Genomic DNA, 10,612 nt, shown 5'->3' on the forward strand with positions numbered 1-10,612 from the left:
TGCTTGGTAAGGTAGAAGGTCATCAAAAAAGAGGAAGCCCCTTAACGAGATGGGCTGATGCAGTGGCTGCAACATTGGGCTCAAGCGTAAAGATTGTGATGATGGTGTAGGACCGGGCAGTGTTTCCTTCTGTTGTACATGGAGTTGCTATCATTAGGAACAGACCTAACAACAACACTTCAGTCTCATGCACCTTCCAAAGATACATGCTTTCTGAGAGAATTTTCTATCCATTTTTTTCACTGGGAGATACTGTGACAGAAAAATAATGACAAGAAGAGGAAGGACCCCCTTCTCTAGCTTTAGTTTTGTGGGTCTGCGTTCTTCCTAGGGTTTGAGCACCAGTTGGGGCTGGTTGTGCCAGACCTCGGGGATGCGCTGAGCTCTGAGACTCACAGATCAATGTGGGGCCAGCTCGGAAGGCAAGCTCAAACTGAGATGAACACTTGTGCCCCTGTCTCAGTTTGCCTTCAAATGCCCAGGACAAAGCAAACATTGTACTGAGGTCAGGCCTCCACTGTATGTGAATGAAAGGCACTGCCTTGTACAGAAGGAAAGAGCTTAGGGGAGGGAATGGTGAGGGGAGAGGGCACAGAAGAAAACCCACAAGAGGGGCCAGCTTATACCAGGAATGGCAGGGGAACACAGACTAGGGACAGAGAGGGAGGGCAGGAAAGATACCTCACAGAAACCAGGAGAGAGGGAGGTCACAGCCAAGGTGGAGGACAACAGAAGAGAGCCAGAGACTAGGGGGAGGGGAAGAGGGATCAAAGGCAGAGAGAACATAAGCCTTGGGAGGTGGAGTGAATTCAAGGAAAAGGAAGGGGGAGCAGGACTCTGAATAGGAGAGAGAGAGGATGGAGAGGTCTGAAGGAGTGGGTGACATCCCAGGCCCTGTGGCAATCCTGCCCCAGCTCCCACACTGGGAACCACCCACTTGAAACCACCTTTGATGCAGACCCCAGAGGGAGCGAGCACATGGTGGCCCAGCCTGCTATCTTTGGAGTCAGTTCATGGCAGGGGACTGGCAGCCTTCTGAGGTCTGGTGGGGCAATGCACCAGGACATTGGTGAGTGAAATGAGGGTGGGATCTGTTTGAAGGCTGCAGGCTGGGGTCTGTGATGCTAATTGGAGGTTAGTTGAAGATACCCTGCGCTGTGTGGCCTGCACATACCTGCACGGAGAGTGTGGTCACAATGGGCCCTGCAAGGTGAACTCAGGGGGACTCGAAGTGTGGACATTAGCCATTAGCTGCTCTCCCAATCCCGGTGTGTCTGGGATGGGCTTGCAGCAGCCAGTACAAGGTGGAAAACAGGGAGGGGAGGGGAGACACCTATTGTGGATCAGGACCTTGGGGATAGAGAGAAGGGGAGAGTCCCCAGGTAAGCAGGGTCTGGGCTTGGGCACAGTGGCTAACTGTGCTGCTCTTGGCTGGAGCAGAGAACTACCAGAAGTTCATCGTAGGACCTCATGGGAAGACCTGCCATCCAGCCTGGCTTGGGGCTGGGTGATCAGGGAGCTGATCCATGGAAGCGACACCTGAACTCATTCTTTGAACCTTATTCTATCTGTCCCTGCCCGTCAACACACTAACTCCTCCAACACAGCTCTGCCCTGGGACTTTTGTAATTGTTAGTTGCCATCGAGTTGACTCTGACTCATAGCAACCTTAGGTACAACAGAACAAAACATTGCCTGGTCCTGCACCATCGTCATGATCATATTCAAGTCCATCTTTGTAGCTACTATTGCCAGTCCATCTCACCGAGGGTATCTCTTACTCTTGCTGGTCCTCTACTTCACCAAACACAATGTCTCCTTCCAGCGATTGTTCTACATGTCCTCATGTTCAAAGCAAACGAGTGAAACAGTGTCCTGATATGATCCAAAGGGTTTTCATGGGCTAATTTTTTGAAAATAGATCACCAAGCCTGTCTTCCTAGTCTGTCTTAGTCTGGAAGCTCCATTGAAACCTGTCCACATGGTTGATCCTGCTGGTACTTGAAATACTGGTGGCATAGCTTCCAGCATCACCACAGTGTGCAAGGTACCACAGTAAGGCACACCGACAGCCGGTTGTTGGTCAGGGGACTCACCTTCCTTTTATCAGGGATGTATCGTTGAGGTTAACAATCACAACAACGAGGGGCTGGGTTGGTACTGAGCCCCTGCAGTGCTTAGTGCTTCACTCGTGTCTTGTTTAAGGCTGTGTTAGCCTCTCCATTTAAAATATGGGCGAACACATGGGTTAGTTGGCACAGGACGAAAAGAGAGTTGAACGTACCCTGGGGCTTTCCACTAATGATTGGATTGCAATGGAGTGCTGTGGCAGGAGCCTGCTATCTGACATCAGCTTTCTTGGGTTTGGGTTTTTCCCTTGACCTTAGCGAAGACAGTAAGCATCCAGAGGCCCCAGTTCCATCCCCTTTGTACTGAGAACAGATCCCCTGCCTTATAGAGCTCTGTGTGGATGAAGTGACATAATGTGGAAAAGCACAGACTGCACTGTCTACCCGGAGGGAGGATTCAAATCTTCTATTTGCTGCTGCCTCCAGCCTCCCCTCACAGCTCTTCCTGTCCTACAGGCTTTTCCCACATGGGACTTCATTTTTAAATTCCAATAAAATTTCTACAGTATAGATGAGTCCACCTTTTATATGAAATGAGACCTTTGGGCTCAAGTGATGGTTAATGCTATGAGTCAACTTTGCTGGCTATGAATTCCGGTAGTTTGGCAGACACTGGACCAGTTGCTTTCCGTAATGTAATGTAATCATCTTCCATGATGTGATCTAATGAGATCAAACAGTCAGTTGAAAGGGGAGTTTCCTTGGGAGGCCTGGCCTGCCTCCAGAATATAAATGTTGTTTTCTCTTGACTCCACACTTTTTGTCACCTGACCTACAGATCTTGCTATGTAGCTGCAGAAATTTCTGGCCTGCCTCCTGATCAATGGAGTTTGACCTGCGAGGCCACAATTGCATGAGCAACCCCCTGAGGTAAATCTCTCTCTCTCTCTATCTGTGTGTATATATATATCTCACTGGTTTTGTTCATCCGGAGAACCCAAACTAAGGCATCTGATATTTGGGACCATGTGATCCTGGGCAACACATCGCACATTTCTGGTTCTCTTTCCTCACCTGTTTAAAAAAAAAAAAAAAAAGTTGCTGTCAAGTTGATTCTGACTCATGGTGGCCCCTGTGTGTAGCATACAACTGTGCTCCATAAGGTTTTCAAGGCTGTGACCTTATGGGAGCAGATCTGCAGACCTGTCTTCTGAGGCACCTCAGGGTGGGTTTGAACCTCCAGCTAATCGTCTAGCCCTTAACCATTTGCACCTCCCAGGGACTCCCGTATTTGCAATCAGAGGCTACTCCTGCCTGTCCCAAAGTGTCATCTGAGATTTAATCTGGGCATGAATGTGAACATACTTTGACTCCTGGGGGATGAGGAGCAAGTGGGAGCCAGATCCGGCCCTCAGGACAGCTGGTTCATAGCAGGCACCTAGTGTTCGCTGAGCAATGGAGTGAATGCCCCCGAGGCAGACACTTTGGATGTTGGAATTTCTTGGACAGTAAGGCTCTTTCCCTCCCTCTCTTCTCTGTGGGACTGGTGTGCATGTAGTATTTCCAGCTTCACCCAGAAAGATTGACCAAGGTTAATGAGAGTAGCTGATGAAAACTCCCACAGCTCAGATCTGGAGCTTGCACACAGCTGTCTACAGAGGCAGCAGGAGACAGGTCCTGCCAAGTCCTGGGCTGCATTTCAGACTCAGAGCCAGAAGTCTGCTCACCTCCAGCGTCGGAAGATGCTGGAAGGAGAAACCGTGCAGCGCTGAAAGCCAGCACATAGAATCAGCTCGGCAGTCCTAGGTCTCCCCACTTATTTAACCACGTCAGCTCTCCGCAGCTCGGGAAATGAAAAGGCCTTGGGATGCCTTCTGGAATATGTTGTACATTAACCCGCAGCTGGCAGCAGTTACAGCAAAATTAGAAAACACTGCAGCAAAATTGTCATCATTTTTTTTTTAAGTTAAAAGTCTTCAAATTCAAGATGAGGAGCCGTTGGAATGGGTGGGGTCAGAACAGAGGGGAAACCATGACCTCAACTTTCCAATCCTGCTGTGCTCATGGCTGGGGTGATTGCCTCTTAAAGGCAGATGTTCATGGGCCCCTCTCAGCCTTGCCCCAAGGACAGTTTAGAAGAGAAGAAGTCTCTGGAACAGCTGACATCAGAGCGTTATAACAAAGGACCCCGATCAATTTCACTGAGAGTGAAAATGCTTACTATCCCCCAGTCTTACTAGTTTATTTATTTCTGAATTTAAATTTTTATTGAGATATTTGTAGATTTATCAAGAGTTGTAAGAAATAATACAGGCAGATTCCTCGTATACTTTGCCCAATTTGTCTCGATGGTGACATTTGGCAAAAGTATAATACGATATCACGACCTGGATATTGACATTAATATGATCCACTGATCTTATTCAGGTTTCCGCAGTATTCATTTGTGTGTCTATTTAGTTCTAAGCGATTGTATCACACGTGTAGGTTTGCCTATCCAACACCACAGTCAGGATATTGAACCGTTTCATCAGGTCTCCCTCACATTGACTCTTGTAGCCACCTCCACCTCCCTTCTGCCCCCCATCCCGATAATCACAAATCTGTTCACCATCTCTATATGTTGTTATTTAAGGAGGGTTATAGGAATGAAATCATACAGCATGTAACCCTTTGGGGTTGACTTTTTTCCACTCAGCGTAATTCCCTTGTGCGTCACCGAGTTGTTGCACACATCAATAGTTGGTTCCTTTTTATTGCTGAGGAATATTCCATGGTAGGGATGCATTACAGTTTGTTTAACCACTCACCCATTGAAGGGCATCTTTTGTTTTTTTTCCCAGTTTTTGGTTATTATAAATAAAACTGTTATGGATATCCATGGACAGGTTTTTGCATGAAAATAAGCTTTTATTCCTGCTCTATTTTTGCCTGAAGTTTCGGGGTAGTGCTGGGTGAGGAGGAATTAGCTCTGGGGTGTGAGTTTAGGCCAAGCTCTGCCATCGATCAGCTGAGTGGCCAAAGGCAAGTAGCTCGGCTTCTCTTAGACTCTGCTCATTCATTTGAAAAACGAGGCTAAGTAACTCCTGTTCCAAATTGTTTGGTGGAGTGGGTATAAAAATGTTCTCCTTAGAAGCGCTGCAGGAATGTACATTAGCATCACTGTGACATTTCTAAATATCTCCGGTGTAATTTGCTTTTGACCAGAGAAAAAGAAGGGCTAACAACATATCTTATCACAAAAAGTCCCACATGCATCTCAGGGACCATCTAGAAAGTGTCTAAATAAGCTAAGGATAAATGTCCATGCCTTGGACTTTCTTCATAATACCATGTGCTGCCAAGAGTAGAGCGGGCATCTAGGCAAGGTGCCCACTAGGTAGGTGATTTTGGGCAGCAGATGAAGTTAGGATGTTCATGGGGGGCTGCACCAATCCTCACGCTAACTAGGGCGTACTGTCTTCAAGATGAAGTGCTTTGGAACTTGAGCTTTGCAGAAGTTTGGTGATTTACCCAAGGTCATGTGTGCAGGCCAAGGCCTCAACAGTCTGCTGCTTCTCTTCCCAAGGGAAGGTTTTTTATTTTCTCTCTATAATTACTGCCTACTACAAATCAGGGCTCAGCGGTCATGTCCCTTGTCCCTCAGGTACTTCATCTGCAGTGACTAACAGTATACGTGGATTGTAGGATAGGATTTGGTGTAACAACATGCAGGCTTCAGAGTCAGTCTGCCCAGTTGAGAGCTGTGTGACTAACCTGATGGAATGGGTCCTGTCTGACGCCACCTCTCGAGTCAATTGAGAGACACCAGGAAAGAAAGTGGCCTTTACTGAACATCAGTTAAGCAAAGAACTCAGAGACTAAGTCTCAAATCAAGCTCCCTGAGGTTGGGGATTCTAGGGCAGTTAGGGTTCAGGATAGGGAACTTATACATAATTCATGAAGTTCCTGAGAATAGGTGGATGATTTCAGGAACTAATTAACATGTATGAGGGTACATTGAGGATGCAATATGGTGGCTGGGGCATGTGCTCTTTTGCGGGGTATGACACATGAAGTTCACCTAAGGACAGCTTTGTGGCTTATTGCTTATGTCTGAATGGAGTGGGGTGGTTGGTGGGTAGTGAAGCAGCCTTGAGAAGAGAAGCAGTAAGACTACCTTGGGCTGTAACACAGAAATGCCTTATCAGGAACTCACAGGCCCAGGAGGTGATAGGGAAGAGTTTAACCCTGTCGGTTACATGACCTGGACACGTGAGGAACCTCTCTAAGCCTCAGTATCTTCACCATAAAGTGGACATGATGATATTGCCCTACTCTTGGGCTGTTGTGTGGATCAAATGGGTGATGCAGGTAAATCCTTGCCTGGTGGCTGATAGAGAGTGTGGTCTTAATAGATGGATTTAAAATATTTATCAAGAGCCTTAAAGATATGTACTTTCTTTGCCTCTGGCAACCAGAAGGCTGTAAATCTGCCTTCACTATATTATTCAAAATTAAGAGAAAGTTTCATTTTTTTAAAACAATTGAAATTCCCATTCATATATTGGACCATGCAATGAATATTAATGAATAAAGGCCAAATACTAAAAAAAAAAAAAAAAAGTTGATATATCAGGTATTTTTCAGCACACCACTTTGGGTGAAAAAAATAGGGTCCGTGTGTATCTACAGCAGGATATTGTTGTTGTTGGTCCATGCTATTGAGTCAATTCTGACTCATAGAGACTCTAGGTACAACAGAACGAAACACTGCCTGGTCCCACACCATCCTCTTAAGATATTATCTACTCTCAAAAAACAGTATTCAAAAAAGGAGAGAAAGATTTCCAAAAGCTAGGGATGGCTGTACCTGGATGGCCGAATATTTATTCTTATACATACGATTCTCTGATTTCACATATTTTCTACAAGAGCAGGTGTTAATATCATAATCAAAAAAAAAATGTTTACTTAAATATCCAACAGTGAAACATATTTTTGGAGGCATGGAATTGCACCAGCAGAAATGGTAAAATGTGAGTGGCTACATTTGAAGAATGTGGCCAAGAGGTTTAGAAAACTCTCCACCTAGATGAACAAAAACTGTTCCTGGGATGTCATGAAGGACCCTTGGAGCATGAACAAAGGGCCCACCTATGAAAACATATGCCTGTTGCTCTCTGTAGACACAGGGCCAGATAACTCGACTTTCCTCTACCTCAGTGCCATCCCCTGACATCACAGGTTGCTTTGAAGCATAAATAGAGAGTGAAAAATATAGTGTCCAGCACGTAAGTATGCATTGTATAATTGGTAGTTATCGTAGGAAAAATTAAGAGTGAACCATTGATAATCAAATCCAGTACAAAGAATGCTGACTATACCATGGACTGCCAAAAGAATGAACAAATCAGTTTTAGAACAAATCAGTGTTCAAAGCAAGGATAATGAGACTTCGTCTTGCTTACTTTGGACATGTCATCAAGAAAGACCATTCGCTAGAAAAGGACATCATATTTGGTAAAGTGTAGGGTCAGGGAAAAAGTGGGAGACTCTCAATGAGATGGATTGACACAATGGCCACAACAATGGACTGGAACATACCAATGATTGTAAAGATGGCCAAGACCTTTCAAAATTTCTTTCTGTTATACATAGGGTTACCATGAGTTGGAGGTGACTTTACGGAAACTAATAACAACAACGCACAAAATTAAGATCTGAGAAGGAGAGAGACAGAGAGAGAGAGAAAGAGAGAACCCAAGTATTGCCAGGAACACCAATGACAAGGGCAGAAAACAGTTCTCCTGAAGAAGAACACAAAATCCCTGTGCTTCTGGCTGCCTGGCAGAGCTGCCCCTTCTCCATAAAGCCAGCTCCATCCCACTTCCTGGAATTTAGGCCTCTCTTTCCTCATTTGTGGCTCCTGGGGACTCTTAACATTGTCTGCCCAGGCCACCAAGTTTGTGAGGTAGCATCTCCTTCCATGGAAGACTCTGAGATCAGGCAGCCTGTGCTGACCTCAGGAAAACTACTTTTGCCCCATGACCTCAGGAAAACTACTTCTCTAATTCTGCTGACCAAAGATCCTCACAACTGGACCAATAAGCAACATCATGATAAACAGAGAAAAGGTTGAAGTTGTCAAGGATTTCATTTTACTTGGATCCACTATCAACGTCCATGAAAGCCCAGTCAAGAAATCAAAAGATGCATTACACTTGGCAAATCTGCTGCAAAAGACTTCCTTAAAGTGTTGGAAAGCAAAGATGTCACCTTGAAGACTAAGGTGCGCCTACCCAAGCTACAGTGTTTTCAATAGCCTTTTTTTACTACGCAAGTGAAAGCTGGATGATGAATAAAACCGAAGAAGAACCGATGCCTTTGAATGGTGGTGTTGGTGAAGAATATTGAACATACCACGGACTGCCAAAACAATGAACAAATCTGTCTTGGAAGAAATACAACCAGAATGCTCCTTAGAAGGGAGGATGGTGAGACTTTGTCTCACATACTTTGTACACATTTTCAGAAGGGATCAGCCCCTGGAGAAGGACACCATATTTGGTAAAGTAGAGGGTCGGTGAAAAAGAAGAAGACCCTCAATGAGATTGATTGACACAGCTAGTGGCTGCAAAAATGGGCTGAAGCATAACAAGCATTGTGAGGATGGCACAGGACTGGGCAGTGTTCCTTTCTGTTGTTCACAGGGTAGTTATTGGTCAGAACTGGCTCAATGGCACCTAACAACAGCAATTTCATTTGGTTTTGTCATTCGTAAAATGAGGATTAATAATAGAAGAAACACAAGATTTGTTGAGAGGATGAATTGAATTGAAAGTGCCTGGCATATAAGTGCTCAGTAAACACAATCCATGAGTGTTGTTGTCATTAACAAACTGTGCAGACTCAGTTATGTCTTACTGAGTTTGGGTTCCCTGGAGTCTGCCATGCAGTGTCTGAGCTGCTTGTCATAGGGCACAGCTGTGGGTGATTCGTCCTGCACATATTTATGGGAAACCTGCGAGTGCCAACACTGCTCTAGGCATTGAGGAGGGGTGATGTGGTAATAAAAGAGGCAAAATCCCTGTCCTTGTGGAGCTCACATCCTATCAGAGACATAAACAACAACAACAACAACAACAAAACCCTGAATTGGCGAATGGTAAGAAGTGTAGAGCAAGGGGCTTGGGAGAGACGAACCCTCCGGAAATCTGAGGGGGATGTTACGTGACAAAGGATATCTGTTGTCGCTGTTAGTTGCCTTTGAGTTGGCTCTGACTCACGGCAGCCTTATGTGTAACGGAACCTAACATTGCCCCGTCCCGCACCACCTTCGTGATCATTGGCATGTTTGTGGCTATTGTGTAACTCCATCTCATTGAGGGCTCCCCTCTTTTTTGCTGACCCTCTACTTTACCAAACATGATGTCTTTTTCTAGCGATTGGTCTTTCCTGATGACCTGTCCAAAGTAAGCATGTCGAAGTCCCATCAACCTCATGTCTAAGGAACATTCTGGTTGTGTTTCTTCTAAGACTGATTTGTTTGTTCGTTTGGCAGTCCGTGGTATAATCAATATTCTTTGCCAACACCACAGTTTGAATCCATCAATCCTTCTTCTGTCTTCCTTTTTAGATAATGAAAAAGGAAAAGATATCTATACTGTATTAACTTTCTAAAACCCAAGGAAACTTGAATTCCAAAAGACCAGGGGTCTCAGGTAAGTGATCTTGGGGCTGTGGAGTACTTCCTAGGTCCAGGGAATTATTTTTAGGTGCTTTAAAATTTAGCATTCTATCTAGGGCTCTTGGGCACCCAATGAGGTGGACGTTACTGTAGAAACACCAATGGGAGAATGAGGCTCAGAGAAGTTGAATGTTCTCCCTAAAGCCACTCATGAGTCTTAGTCCAGGACTCTGTTCTCCCTACACATTCCTCCTCACTAGAATTTGTGATTCGGAAACGTGTCTTACAGGGAAATCACATGCTCGTGGCTTTCCATTGCTGTTTCCACTGTGAGTCCAGGATAGAAGCCAGAGTTGCTAATGGGTCACTCCAAGGCCCTTCAAATGCAAACAGAGCAGCTTTCATTATTTCCCGGGGACAAAGGGAATCAGGGTCAGTATTAAATATAATTACCATGCATGGGGCTAATAAACGGCATTTTTATACTGTGTGCACTTGTGGGGGCGAGGAAGCCCTGCTGCAGCCCTCAGGTCACCTAATTCCCCCTTTGCTTTCATCCTCAGAATCTGAGCAGATGGAGGCCGGGGCTCTCAAATTACCTTTCTTGCTTTTTCACTTTGAGTACATTCTCTGACTGAGGAGGCTCGCTCTTTTTCTCCAGTGTTTCTGTGTCCTGCCCCCCTTCTCCATTCTGGCCTCTTCTCGCCTCTCCCACCCCAGCCCTTGGACTTTCTGCATTTTGGTATCCTAAATGGTCTCAAGTGCAAGTTTGTAGTCCTTGTGATTTCTCCCTTTCTGGACTCAGAAGAGCCCGTGCCTAACTTCGTTGTTCCAGTCTGCAATGCTGGAGGTGGGATAGGAGTTTTAAAAATAC

The sequence above is a fragment of the Elephas maximus genome, chromosome 10 (assembly GCF_024166365.1).
Source record: "Elephas maximus indicus isolate mEleMax1 chromosome 10, mEleMax1 primary haplotype, whole genome shotgun sequence".
Classification (NCBI taxonomy): domain Eukaryota; kingdom Metazoa; phylum Chordata; class Mammalia; order Proboscidea; family Elephantidae; genus Elephas; species Elephas maximus.